The 14,148-nt window shown below is 40.2% G+C and overlaps 1 protein-coding gene across 1 annotated transcript in view; it reads right to left on the reverse strand.

Annotated features, from left to right (window-relative positions):
• LOC127569632 (transcription factor SOX-30-like) overlaps positions 1-14,148 on the reverse strand; it is a 62,534-nt gene that overhangs the window by 47,285 nt on the left and 1,101 nt on the right. The window lies entirely within an intron of this gene.

Below are 14,148 nucleotides of genomic sequence, written 5' to 3' on the forward strand. Positions count from 1 at the left end.
AGGCATATGAATATTCAGGTAATGGAGGGATGTGGATCATGTGCAGGGGGAAGGGATAAGTTTAATTTGGCATCATGCTCAGCACAGACATCATGGGCTAAAAGGCCTGTTCCTGTGCTGTATTGTTCTATGTCTATGTATAAGGCACTCATGAACTAACTTTGAGGATCAAATCAAAAATTCCAAAATAGATGTGGTTTGGAATGTCATATATTTGTCCTTTTAATTTTTTTCTCACTTTTCCGTGAAGTTTCTTTTCTCTTTATAAATGAAACGTTTCCATCCATTTATTTCTTTTTTTATTCCTGCTTCACATTGTTTCCTTTTTTTGTTTCTTTTTCAGTTGGTTATGTGCAAACTATTCATGGGATCCCAGATTCAATATTGAGACTGCTGCACCATTATCTGGTTGCAATTTTTGGCACAAATATAGTCACTGAAGATTTTCACTTTTGCAAGGAGACTTTGAGAAATCCTTGAAGCCTTTTCAATATCCTTCTGGGGTATCTTGATTGGATGGAATTCAGAATAGAGAGCCTGTTTCGGAGTTTGGTGTTGGGCATGCCGATCATGTGGTCCACCCATCAGAGCTACTTGGGTGTGATCAGAGCCTCAATGGCAAGGATGCTGGGAGCACATGGAAGCAGTGCATAAACTATGGAACAGATCCTAATTATCCACCTACGGCAGAGTCTGTGGTCGCAGTGAAGAATTTTTCAGCTATTGCAGAACCCACAAAACTGGAGTAGATGCTAGTATCTGGTACTATCAGAGAAATAATGAAAGTTTTCTTGGGCAAAGCTGTTTAAGTCAAACAGTGAATGTCTGAGGAATTATTTTCAGTGAAAGGTTCCATAAAAGCAGATGATAAGTAGAGACAGAGAAAGTCCTTGAACGTGAATAGCACTGCAAGTGGACAAAAACTCTCAATTTTTCCCTTGTAGAAGGAATGTTTGGAATTATAAGAAAATTGGGAAAGTCTGTAATATGGTCAACTTAAATGTCATAAATTAGAAAGGGATGATGAGAAAATAGGCCAATAGTGGAGATGGCTTAAAGGTCACTTAGAAGAAACAGGCTACTACTAAGAACAGGGAAGTGCTTAGATTACAGGACATAGCTAGCTGGAGCAGAGATAAACAAATGGAGGTTATAATACAGCTTAAATGCAGTAAACCAGACAAGGCAATAAACCAGAGCACCTAATTGCAGGGAGAATGGGGGAAACTGCTGTCTGGCAAAGAAAGCAAAGTCCCATTTGTCAGGTAGTTAGAGGCAAACCTTGCAGAGATAAAACAATGATCAAATACTACAAAGAGAAGTGGGTTATTGACAAAATTATGAAATCTGCATGTAACTATTGTAATGCGAATATTAGAAATTGCTGGAAGTCTTTTGGATCAGTGGAGTATCTCTGAGCTCTCACTCAAAGTGCTCCCCAGTGTACACTGTAACAGGCCTGAACAAACCGACTTGTTTGAGAAATTCACCACTAATGTACAAGAGATTTTCTTTTAGTGCTGTCCTGATCTGAGTCATAATTAAGAGGATGACATGAAAGCCAGACTCAGGGTGCAGGTTAAACATACAAATTCCTCCTACACCCTAAGTGATATAAACTTTCCAACCACAGTCATGGCCAACTCTTCAACCATGACATTTCATGTGGTATCTCTACTCCTATTGTCTCAAAACTTCCTTGAGTCCTCTTTACTTCCCTCTAACCCATTTGGTTCGGCAGGTACCCTTGTACAAACTTTTTCTTTAAGCAAAGCTCTTCCAGGTGTTCCAACACTAGCATCTACTTGACAAACTGGAAAATTGCCTAACTAGGATTTGCTCACAAAAAGCAAAACAAATCCAACCAGGTTTATTACTGTCTATTCAGTCTCATCTCAATAATCAGCAAAATGGTGGGAAGTGCCTTAGAAAGTGGTATCAGGTGACACTGACTATCCAGTAACTTGCTCACTGATTCCTAGTCTGGATTTTGTCAAGACTACAGCCTCCAGAACTCATCACAACCTCACCAAAGAGCATAATTCCAGAGATGAGGTGAAAGTGGCTGCCCATAACATCAAGTGTAGCATTAAGCAAGCCTGTTAAATCTGAAGTCAATGGCATCAAGGGCTCCAATGACTGGAGTCATATCTCACGCAGAGGAAGATAGCTGTAGATATTGGAGGTCAATCATCCTGGAAACAAGACCTAGGCCCAGCTAGTTTTATAAGTAGGGATGTTCACTGATGATTGCATAATGTTCAGTTCCATTCACAATTCCACAGTAAATGATCCACTTCACTCCTGTTTACACTAAGACCTAGAAAACGTTCAGACATAGACTGACAGATGCGAGTAACATTTGTATTACTAAAGGGCCAGGCAATGTCCATCTCCAACAAAGAAGAATCCAACAACCTAACCTGAGATTCAGTGACATTATCATCTCCCAGACCCCATACTCAACATCTTGTGGGTTACCATTGACCAGAAATTCACTTGAATCAGAAACATAAATGGTGTGGCTAAAGCAACAAGGCAGAAGCTAGGCATCCTGCAGTAAGTGACTTAGCTCAAACACCAAAGCCTTTCCACCATCTACAAGGTACGTCAGGGGCATGATTGAATACTACTCTCCACTTACATGGATGAGTGTACTCCAGCAACACTGAAAAAGCTCAATACCATCCAGAACAATGCTGCTCACCTGATTGGTACCTCCTTCACCACCCTGAACATTCATTCCCTTCACCACTGGTGCGCAGTTGCTCTAGTGTATGCCATCTATAAAATGCACTACTGTTACTTGCCTAGGCACCTCCCAAATCTATGACCTCCACCACCAAGATGAGGATAGTATGGGATATCATCAGCAGCTGGTTCCCCTCCATGTTGCAAACCATGCTGACTTGGAAATATATCACTGTTCCTTCATCCTCATGGAGTCAAAATCATGGAATTTCTTACCTAAAGTGTTATGGCCATATCTTCAGTAGAAAGACTGCAGTGGTTCAAGAGGGGGATAAATGCTGGCCTTGCCTGTGAACTGCATGCCCAAAAAATTAATAAAAATAAGTCTAATTTATCACAGAACTTTCTAATTCCCAACTCCCTAGCTTTAAGCTCACATTTGCCATCGCTCTTCTCCTTGATCACATATTCCTCTCAATGATTAATGCCCTTGGCTCCAGTCCTGTCTACTCCAATGTGCTCTTGGTTAACCTCCCAAACTCTAAATTCTACAAACTTAAGTACATCTTACTCACACTGTCCACTTCAACATTACCCATGTGTTCACTATTCCATATTTACAGTCAGTCCATTATCACCTTGAATTCATTCCCCCATTGGCATCATTGTTCCCTATCTATGTGACCTATTCCAGCCTTATGCCATGGGACTTCAACTTATTTCATTCAGCACTGGCAGCCATGTCTTCAAGTGTCCAGGCACTAAGATCTGCAATTCGTTTCATAAATATCTTCATCTTTTTATGTTCCTCTGACGGTGATTGTGGATATCACCTTCCACATCAATGCTTCCAAATACTCCTTCCTTTTTCTACAAATGAAGATTCCCTACCTGTAGCTGAAGGTCCTTTCTTTCTCATCATCCATGATCTCAAAGATGTTTTCCAGGTGAAAAAACTATTATACATTTTTTTTCAACTTATTTAAGTGTATTTCCTGATCACAATACAATGCAGTTTCTTCTATACTAGAGAAACTAAACATATAATTGGGTAATTACTTTGTTCAGTCCTTAGTGTGCAAGCATGGCCATGAGCTGCCAATTGCTTACTGGTTTAACTTAGCATCTCATTCAGGTTTCTTTGTCCTTAATGTGCTATGATATTCTGAAGCTTAAGCAAAGGTACCTCATCATTCAATAATATCATACTACAATTGTATAAAACATTAGTTAAGGCACAGATAGAGCATTGCATAGTGTTCTAGTCAGGCTACAGGGAGGATCTAATTCTAGAAAAGGTGCAGAGAAATTGGCACATCCAGAAATAAAATTGTTAACATGCGTTAAGCCAGAAGAAGGCACTGAGCTTGCCTAAGCACAAAATTTTCTTCATGTATGAACATTCAAAAGCCAGTTGATAAAATACCACAATGACATAAATAATGAAAGCATGTAGAACAAAAGATAGCAGTGACTTGGGTAATATGAGGCACACAGAAGCAGTAAATGAATGTTTTTTCAACTGGAAACAGCAGGGATATCAACACTGGGGCCACTGTTATACTGCATATCAGTAACTCGAACTTGGATTTAGGGAAAACAGTTATGAAGTTTACTAATGATACAAAATTTAGCACGGTAGCGTAGCAGTTAGCACGACGCTATTACAGCGCCAGCGATCGGGGTTTGATTCCCGTCGCTGTCTGTAAGGAGTTTGTATGTTCTCCCGTGTCTGCGTGGGTTTCCTCTGGGTGCTCCGGTTTCCTCCCACATTCCAAAGACGTACGGGTAGGTTAATATGGGTTTAAAATGGGCGGCGCGGACTTGTTGGGCCGGAAGGGCCTGTTACTACGCTGTAAATAAAATTTTTAAAAAATTTAAATTTAAACATAGTAAAGAATGAGTTGGGTGGTAGTAGACGTGATACCCTGGTGAAATGTAGATAGCTAGCAGAAGGAAATTAATGGGTATCAGTGTGAAATTTAACACTGTGGGGGTAACAACATGGAAAGGTAGTGCAATCAAAATCAAACTATTTTAAGAGTCTAGTGAAGGTTTACCTCAATAGTACCTCAATAATGTGGTGAGATTAGAAGGACTGAAATTGTCCTCATACAGCAGAGAAGGTTAAAGTTAGATTTAAAAGTATTCAAAATTATGAGGTTTCCTGATGAAGCAGATAAAGAGAAAGTGTTTCCTCTGGCAAGTGAGTTGGTAGCAGATTTAAGTAATTGGCAAAAAAAAGAGGAAATGAGGGGTATTTTTTATATATCAATTTATTAAGATTTGTAAGGGTAGTGGAAACAGAATCCATCAGAACTTTCAAAATGCAAAGTACAGCCTCTTGTAAAAAGATAACTTTTGTGGCAATGGAAAAAAGCTGGAGCAGAATCACATGGTCAATGCAGCACAGAAAGAAGCCACTTAACCCATCAGATCTTGCCAATTCTTCGTACAGCAATCTATTCAGTCCCATTTCCAGTAGGCCTGCAAGTCACTTCCCTTTGTGTACATCCACTTTCCTTCCAAAACTTGAATTGACTCTACATCCATTATCCAGCAAGTCTCAGAGTACAATCATTCTCTGTATGAAAAGGCATTTCTTCACTACCTTCTGATATCTTTTGTCCATTAATTTTAATCTATGTTGGATGATTCTTGGTAAAATAGTTTACTATTGTCATGCATACCGAGGTACAGTGAAAAACTTTGTTTTGCATGCCATCCACACAGATCATCTCATCACATCAGTACATTGAGGTAGTATAAGGGAAATAACAGAATTCAGAATATGAATTATGTGCAAATGGGATTACCTATTTACCCCAAACTACTCCATCATGATCTAGTGCACTTCCATTAACCCTAATCTCAACTATTTTTCTCCAATGAGGACAACCCAGCAACCCAGCCTTGTGGCTGAAACTCCTCATCTCTGGAACCAACTCAGTAAATCTTCACTGCATTCTCCACAAATTTCACATCCTTTCTCAATTTTGGTGACGAGAAGTGGATGCCATATTCCAGTGTTTTACTAAAGTTTAACATTTGTTTTATTCATTATTCAGGAATGGGCTTCATTGGCAATTCCAGCACTTATTTATCATCCATCAAATTTCCAAGAGAAGGTGGTGATGAGCCATAATCTTGAACCTCTGAAGTTCTGCTAGTGAAGATACTCACAGTGGTGCTGTGTAGGGAGGTCCAGGCTTTAGATCTAGCAACAATGAAAGAATGGTAATATATTTCCAGATCAGGAACTTGGAAGGGGAACTTACTGATGGTGTATGCTCCTGCTGCCCTTGTCGTTCTTGTTAGTAGAGGTTGTAGGTTTGGTGCTATTGGAATAGCCCAGGTAAATAACTGCATTACATTTTGCAGATAGTACACACACCAGCCACAATACCAGCATTGGACATAGTGACCTTTTAGTGTTGTGGATGGGGTGGCAATCAAGGCAACTGCTTTGTGCTAGACAGTGTCAAGGTTCCTAAGCACTGATGGAGCTGCACTCATCTAGGCAGGTGGATAGTTTTCCATCATATTCCTGTATTGTATTTTCTAGATGGTGGAAAGGCTTTGCAGTGTCAGGAGGTGCATCACTTGCTGTAGGATAACTAGACTCTTACCTGCTCTTGTAGTCACAGTATTTATGTGGCTGCTCCAGCTGAGTTTCCAGTCATCTGAAATCCCCAGATGTTGATGATGGGGACTCGGGAATAGTAATTCTGTTGAATATCAAGCATAGGTGCGAGACTCTCTCTCTTTGGAGACATCATTGCCCGGCACATATGGTGCCAATGTTCTTTGCTCCTTGTCAGCCCATGGCTAAATGTTTTCTAGATCTTGCTGCATGTAGGCATGGGCACCATTCTCAGAGAAACTGCAAAGAAAATTGAACATCGTGCAATTATCAACAAACATCCTCATTTCTGACCATGTGATTGAAGGACATCATGCAGCAGCTGAAGATGGCTTGTCTTGAGGAACTTGTCAGCAATTTCCTGAGACTGGGATGATTGACCTCTAACAAGCACAACCATCTTACTTTGTGTGAGGTATGTCCAAAGATTGATGCATTTTCCCCTTGATCCCCATTGACCAGTTTTACCAGGGTGCTGCCCTAGTCAAATACTGCCTTGGTGTCACTGGCAGTCACTCTCACCTCATTTCTGGAATTGTGTACATTCGTTTTGATCAAAGCTGTGATGAGGTCTGGAGTTGAGTGGTTTTGGCAATCACCCAAACCAAGATTAATTTCCATTTGGTAGCGCTGCTGATGATATTTTCCATCATTTCACTCTTGATTGAGAAAAAAACTGAGTTGCTAATAACCAGCTGAATTCGATTTGTCCTGTTTTTTGTAGGCAGGATACTCCTGGGCAACTTTCCATAGCAGTATTGTAACTGTACCACAGTTCAGAATCAGAATCAGATTCATTATCACTGACTTAAATGGCGTGTTTTGTTTTGTTTCTCGGCAGTGGTACAGTGCAAAAATGTAAAGTTACTACAAATTACAAAAATTGTGCAACAAGAAGGAATAATGAGGTGGTGTTCATGGGTTCATGAACCATTCAGAAATCTGATGCCCGAGGGGAAGACTACAGGCATGTTTAGTTCAAAACCACAGGTCTTAGTACAGCTGGGATGTTCTCTCATCTCATTGCCTTTTCTCGATCCTGTGCTCTCAGTCAGTTCTTGATATCATGTAGAGTAAATTGAAGACTGGCTTCTTTGAGATGGAGATATCAGGGCATTCAGTCATTTCCAGCTGAATATGGTTGTGAACCTGTTATCATTAACAATGGATGGGATTTTGGAGCCTTCACCTCCTGAAATCTGTTTAATTGTCCACTACCATTCATGACTAGATGTCTCAGGACAGCAGAGTTTGGTCTAACCTCTTGTTTGTGCTTTGTCTGTTGTATGCTGTTTTTACCATTCCGTACACTTGTGGTCCAGTTTCATCAGGTTGGCACCTCAATTTTAAGTGCTGCTCCTAACATGCTCTTCATATGAAACCCAGTATTCCAAATGCTTTAGTAACATTATTTCCCACTTTCAAAAATTCATGCCCATATACACACCATGTCCCTCTGTTCCCTCACATCCTAATGTGCTGTGCCATTTAGTCTAATGCATATTTCCTTGTTTCTTAAAATGTGTACCTCCTCTAACTTCTCTTTATTAAATTTCACCTGTCACTTCTCTGGTCATGCTGCCACTGATCCTGCTATTCCGTTGGACTCAATTTGCTAACCAGCATTTTATTTATGATTTTGTTAAATATCTTTTGAAAATCAATGCACAATACAGCTACTTCATTCCCTTCATTGACTTCTCGGCTACCTCCTAACAAAAACATCAGATCAGTCAAATGCAGTTGTTTTTAACAAATTTGTGCCAGCTCTCCTTTTTTAACCACAAACTTTTCCAAGTGCTTATTTCCCTCCTGGTTATTATTCATAGCATTTCCACCACGAAGGTTAAACTGATTGAATTACTATTGCTAGACATGTCTTTGCATCTCTTTTTGAACAAGGGTATCAAATATGCCATTTCCCAGTCCTCTGGCATCCCCGGGTAATGAACGAGTTCTGTTTTCAGAGATATCCATCAGTCGTTTTTGTCTGTGAGTCGGAAAATACACAAAGATCACCCAAGATGATAGCTACCTCCACAGTATTGTAATGAATGGTACCAAAAACACATAAGACTGATAAGTAAGAGCAATTACTAATAGTGGAGAGAGAGAGAGAGGAAACTAGTTCTGTCACTCATAGGAACCAACATATGTACTTACATTGGACTTTTGAATTTAATAATATTATGAGAGCTTGTTCATATGTAGGGGTGTCTATAAATCAGGTGTTTGTAATTCAGGAGAGGCCTGTACTTTTCTTTTCACTTCCCCTCTCAGCTTACTATGTTCAGCCTACCACTCACTAGAATTATTTTTGGGTTCTTCATATTCTCTCTCTCTAAATTATATACTGAAGAGCTAAAACTGGCTTAAAAGGCCAAATGATCTCCTCAAGATTTAATGATTCTGGGACTTATTGTGCTGTCAATCTACTTCTGGGTAAAATCTTTGAGGTATCTAACCTGCTGACTGTTGCTTTTGGTATTTGAACTCCTAAAAAGTGAGCTCATCATTTGAAATCCCTGTCCATCTGAAGATCCCATTCATTTTGCACAATTTGTAAGATGAATGTTCATAATGCTTTAAGTACAGATGGTTCACTCTAATGGGCCTCCTTCCTAGTTTGTCTTCTCAAGTCTTTATCAAGTCATGATGTGGAAAGATAGCCTCAAAATTCTATTTGGTACTGCACTTGAGGACATCTGCAAATATGAATGAGTGTTTCCATACAGCTTGACGCCTACAATTTCCCAATGACTTGCACTGTGTTTGTCTGGTGATTCTGACTCCAGCTTTGTATCAGACTATAATGTAATGCATTCATCCAAAGGTTTTCCAATAGAACAAACTATTTTGGCTCAGTAATGTCAGATTCCTGCAATAATTATAGCTCCTCTAAAGCTGGTTCATTTGCATAGCTAAGAACTGAACAGTATATTGAAAACAGTGGGATTGTAATTTTTATGAGGATGGTAACTGTGCAACTGTTGTAACGTTTTTGTTTTTGTAACATTAGTAACTGGTTTGTTATGTACACGCCATTCATACAGATCATTTCAAAACATAAGTACATTGAGGTAGTACAAGGGAAAAGCAATAAAATGTAGAATATAGTGTTACAGTTACAAAGAAAGTGCAGTGCAGGTAGACAATAAGCTGCAAGGGCCACAAAAAGGTAGATTGGGGTTCATTCAATAGCCTTATAACAGCAGGACAGAAGATGTCCTTGAGCCTGGTGGTGCGTGTTTTCAAGCTCTTGTATCTTCTGCCTGATGGAAGGAGGGAAAAGAAAGAATGTCTGGGGCAGGTGGGGTCTTTGATTATGTTGGCTGCATTGCTGCTATTGAATTTGAAGTGCTGGCATATTAACCATAGCAATTGCCTGAAAGGGTCCTTATTATATTAGTTGGATCGAAGTTTGTAAGGATCATTAATAAGACCACATTATTGCAGTGAATGAATTCTATTTGTATGCTATGGGCTGATCATAGCCACAGGTATACATGTTTAAGTAACACAAAGTCTTCTGTACATTGGTCGCCTCATTATAGGAAGGATGTGGAAGCATTGGAAAGGGTGCAGAGGAGATTTACCAGGATGCTGCCTGGTTTAGAGAGCATGCATTATGAGGAGAGACTAAGGGAGCTAGGGCTTTACTCTTTGGAGAGAAAGAGGATGAGAGGAGACATGATAGAGGTGTACAAAATGTTAAGAGGAATAGGTAGGGTGGACAGCCAGCGCCTCTTTCCCAGGGCATCAATGTTCAACACAAGATGGCATGGCTTTAAAGTAATGGGTGGGAAGTTCAAGGGAGATATCAGAGGGAGGTTTTTCACCCAGAGAGTGATTAGAGCATGGAATGCACTGCCTGGGGTGGTGATGGAGGCAGGTACATTGGTCAAATTCAAGAGATTACTAGATAAGCATATGGAGGAATTTAAAATAGAGGGATATTGGGGAGGAAGGGTTAGATAGTCTTAGGTGAGGTTTAAAGGTTGGCACAACATTGTGGGCCGAAGGGCCTGTATTGTGCTGTACTGCTCTATGATTCTATGATTCATTGACTATAAGGTTCTGGCAAAATAACTTATTGAAGCAAAGAAAACATTAGAAGATAAACATTTTCTGCATATTCCCCTTATTGTTGGATTGGTGGGGGGGGGGGGGTGCGGAAGAGGTATGTAATAATGCTCACACTGGAAGCTCCCCTCATAATTTTGTAAAATCTTGCTGAACTTTTCTCTGCTGACGAGGTTGAAGACATACAGTATTGTTTTGCAAATGAGGGCCATTTGAATTGAAGGGGCTGGACTTTCAGGACAGAGATGAGAAGAAAGTTCTTTATCCAGAGGGTGGTGAATCCTTGGAATTCTCTCCCCATAGGGCTGTTGCGGACCTGACCTGAGTATATTCACAATAAAGATCAGTAGGTTTTCAGATATTAAAGAAGTCAAGGAATATGGGGTTGGTGTAAGTGATGGCAGAACAGATATGAAAGGCCAAATGGTCTACCATTGCTTCTATTTCTTATGTTATCTTATTTTAAGTGCAGCATGGAAGTACTACAATAATCTTGAGCAAAAAAACAAACTGCTGGAGGAACTCAAAGCTACTTTGATCTCCCTTTGCAGATCTTTACCAAATGAAGAGGAGTGGGTAGTGTGTGTCCAAGTCCCAAGTTTCACAAATACATCCTTCTCCGACTGGGTGCTGAGTCTGTGAAAGATGGTTTTTAAGAGAATTTGCCGGCAATCAGATTGGTCATATTGCAAGTCATGAGAGAGCCTCCCTATTCTGCCCCATGGCCCCTTTGTCCTCTGTCACCTATTGTCTACAATCTTGCTGCTCTTCGTCCCTCTACCACACCTTTTTTTATTTCAAAAATAAACATTCATAACAAAATATATATACAAAAAGAAGAACATGGTGCAAAAATGCTTTACATTCTTAGTGTCATTTGGTCAAGACATTCAGAAGTGTTAACTTTTTTTTAAAACATAGCAGCATTGCTAGTGATACACCCTTTCAATGTTTGAGGGGCTTCCCCACCGGACTCACTCAGCCCCTCCATGTCCTGTAGCGGAAGCACCCCAGACTGTGGTCCATCCCCACAGAGCCTTTGCATGGTCTGCACCAAGTTTCAGTGCTTCCCTCTCCCACGCTTCCTCCTCATGCTGGAGGGCCTTGGACAAGGCATAATGTCTTGCTGGCTTGATTGCAGAGGAGGCAGGCTATGAAACCTAGTGTAGTGAGTACTGGAGGGCCCCCCATCCTAAGTATCCCTGTGGTGCTACACACTAGGCTCCCTGTGATACCATGCATTTATATAGCAGTGTTCTGAATTCATTGAGTTGTGGGGAAATCAAAAGCCAAAGAAAGTAGGAATCACCAATTTACTTGATGACCCAGACTCAGGGTTATCCTGTGTCTGAAATATGGGAGGGAATGCAGATTGCCGGAAAAAAGTCACACCAGTTCTGATTAGGCGAAGGTTCTTCACATGGGTAGCTTTATGTATGCAGGAGTGGTATCCCTTGTGTTTCATGAAGCATCACAAGTGGAGTCGATCACCACATGAGGATCTCACAATGCTCTGAAAGCTGAGCTCTCACTAGGCCTGATGGTTTCTAGCAAGGAAAAAAAAGTGGACCCTTTCTTGTAAGTAGAGAGTATCAGTGACTCCATCCCTGATGTTGCAGTGAGCAACAAACCATGACATATGGCACAAATCAGCCAAAGCTACCTCAAATGATCCAGAGGCTAGAAATTTAATGATGAGAGTAATCTTGACTTTCCTGCGTAGAGGAATCCAGACAGAGGCACATGGCCGAAACTCTCCATGAAGAATGTTGCAGCACTGACATTGAAAACTTTATACTTTGGGGACACTGCTCCTCAGAGAGTCGAGTTAGTAATTTGACTCCTTGTTCACTCAGGGTTCGCAGAGGGGAGCCCATCTTACCTTCCTGCATTGGGTCTTCTGACATTTTTTGCCCTGCTCCAATGCCAGACCATGTAGAACATGTGATGGGACCACCATAGAGGCACCATGGTGAGGTTTAAAATGTAGTAATGGGAATGGATCCTACCCAAAGATGCTGTGGTCAATTACAGCAGGGTTCAGAATCAATCTCCAGTGTACCTAGCAACAGACTGAAGAAGTTTTGTAAGTCCGTTGGGTGGTCACTTGAATTGTATTGCTCCATGGAATACAATGCTATGGAAAAAATGCTTTTATTGTGACTGACCAATGCCTGGTTTAAATTGGAGTCCAACATAATAAGGGTACACACCATGTAGAGTGCTTTCCATGTGACATATGGGTCACTGCACAAATGGCTTCATGATCGGAGGTGCTCTAATTTCTCTGCTAGCACATTTTTCACTATTGCCAGGTTCTCTTCTGAAAAGATTCTTTTCCCTTGCACAAGGCTGAAAAATATGGTGCCAAATGAAAACATTTCTTGGCAAGCTTTTCTAACATTTAGTTAAGGATTAAATCAGTAATAAAGTACAAATTCCTTTAGATTCTTGAACCTACAAATGTCAGAAGCAAGGCTGTCACAATTAAGGAAAACAGATTAAAGTATTTGCATTTCAAAAGCACTACACTTTTGGGAAAAGAGCAATGTGAAAGGAATTAGAAGTCTGACTACTACCCAAATGTATGGCATTCAGATTTCAATTTTTCAATATGATCTGAATTACACTGGAACATAAAATATAAAACTTTAAAGGAATTTATAACTTTACCTTGACAGTTCTTACGTGATGTTGTCCAAGTCTCATCTGCACCTCTTTTCCACACAAAATGTAAGAATGTCAGCAATATGAAATGCCAAATTGCCACTGACTGTCTGATTTTCTGGTAATCAAGTGCAGATTATCACTCAATAAATTTGCAATGCTTACATCACAATTGAATATCCCTCAGTGAGTATGTCATCCCACCTTAAATGTATGGAGTACCCTGACTGTCAATGCCTGTAGGATATCCAGTGCAACAAAAGCAGTAATACCGCTGACATTATCTGAATCATAATATCTCCACTCAGGGTTCAGATACCAGACGAATCAATTAAGTTTGCATCTGCTAGTTTAATAAACCATTAGGACTTCTTGATAAGACTAAAGTTTACCAAGCATTTGTAAGTGAACCATTATTCTTCTGTAGATACAAGAGACTGCAGATACTGAAACCTGTAGCGAAAAACAAACTGCTGGAGGAACTCCTCGGGTTGAGCAGCATCTGCAGGGGGAAAGTAATGATGCAGGGTTTCGACCTGAAACATCGACAATTCCTCCTCCCCCTCACAGATGCTGCTTGACCTGCTGAGTTCCTCCAGCAGTTTGTTTTTTGCTCCATTATCCTCTTGTTCTCAAATCCCTACATTACATTAAATACTGGCACAGGTTTAATATCTGCCAACACTTAACACTATCTAAACATTGCACTCATACTTTCTAATGTCAGTTCCTCAAACACTGCAAAAATTTTCCTTCATTCATTAACATACTCATGATGGTTGAAGTATCCCTATAGCCTGTGTAAAAGTGCACAGCATGGAGCAACCGAATTGCACTTTGCATCTATAACCTTGCCACACAATTGATTTATTTTTCTATATCATGGGGCAGGGACAGGCAAAGGAAAGATGTAATAAGTCCTAGTGCACAAAACTAAATTGTTTTAACTATTACTTACTCTGTAATAACTTAAGACTGAAATGCAAACTACAAAGAGGACACATTTGATCAGACAAAACAAAATTGGGTTGAGACCATCCAGCAAGTCTTGACAACTTTTTTAG

This window comes from Pristis pectinata, chromosome 4, assembly GCF_009764475.1.
Source record: "Pristis pectinata isolate sPriPec2 chromosome 4, sPriPec2.1.pri, whole genome shotgun sequence".
Classification (NCBI taxonomy): Eukaryota; Metazoa; Chordata; class Chondrichthyes; order Rhinopristiformes; family Pristidae; genus Pristis; species Pristis pectinata.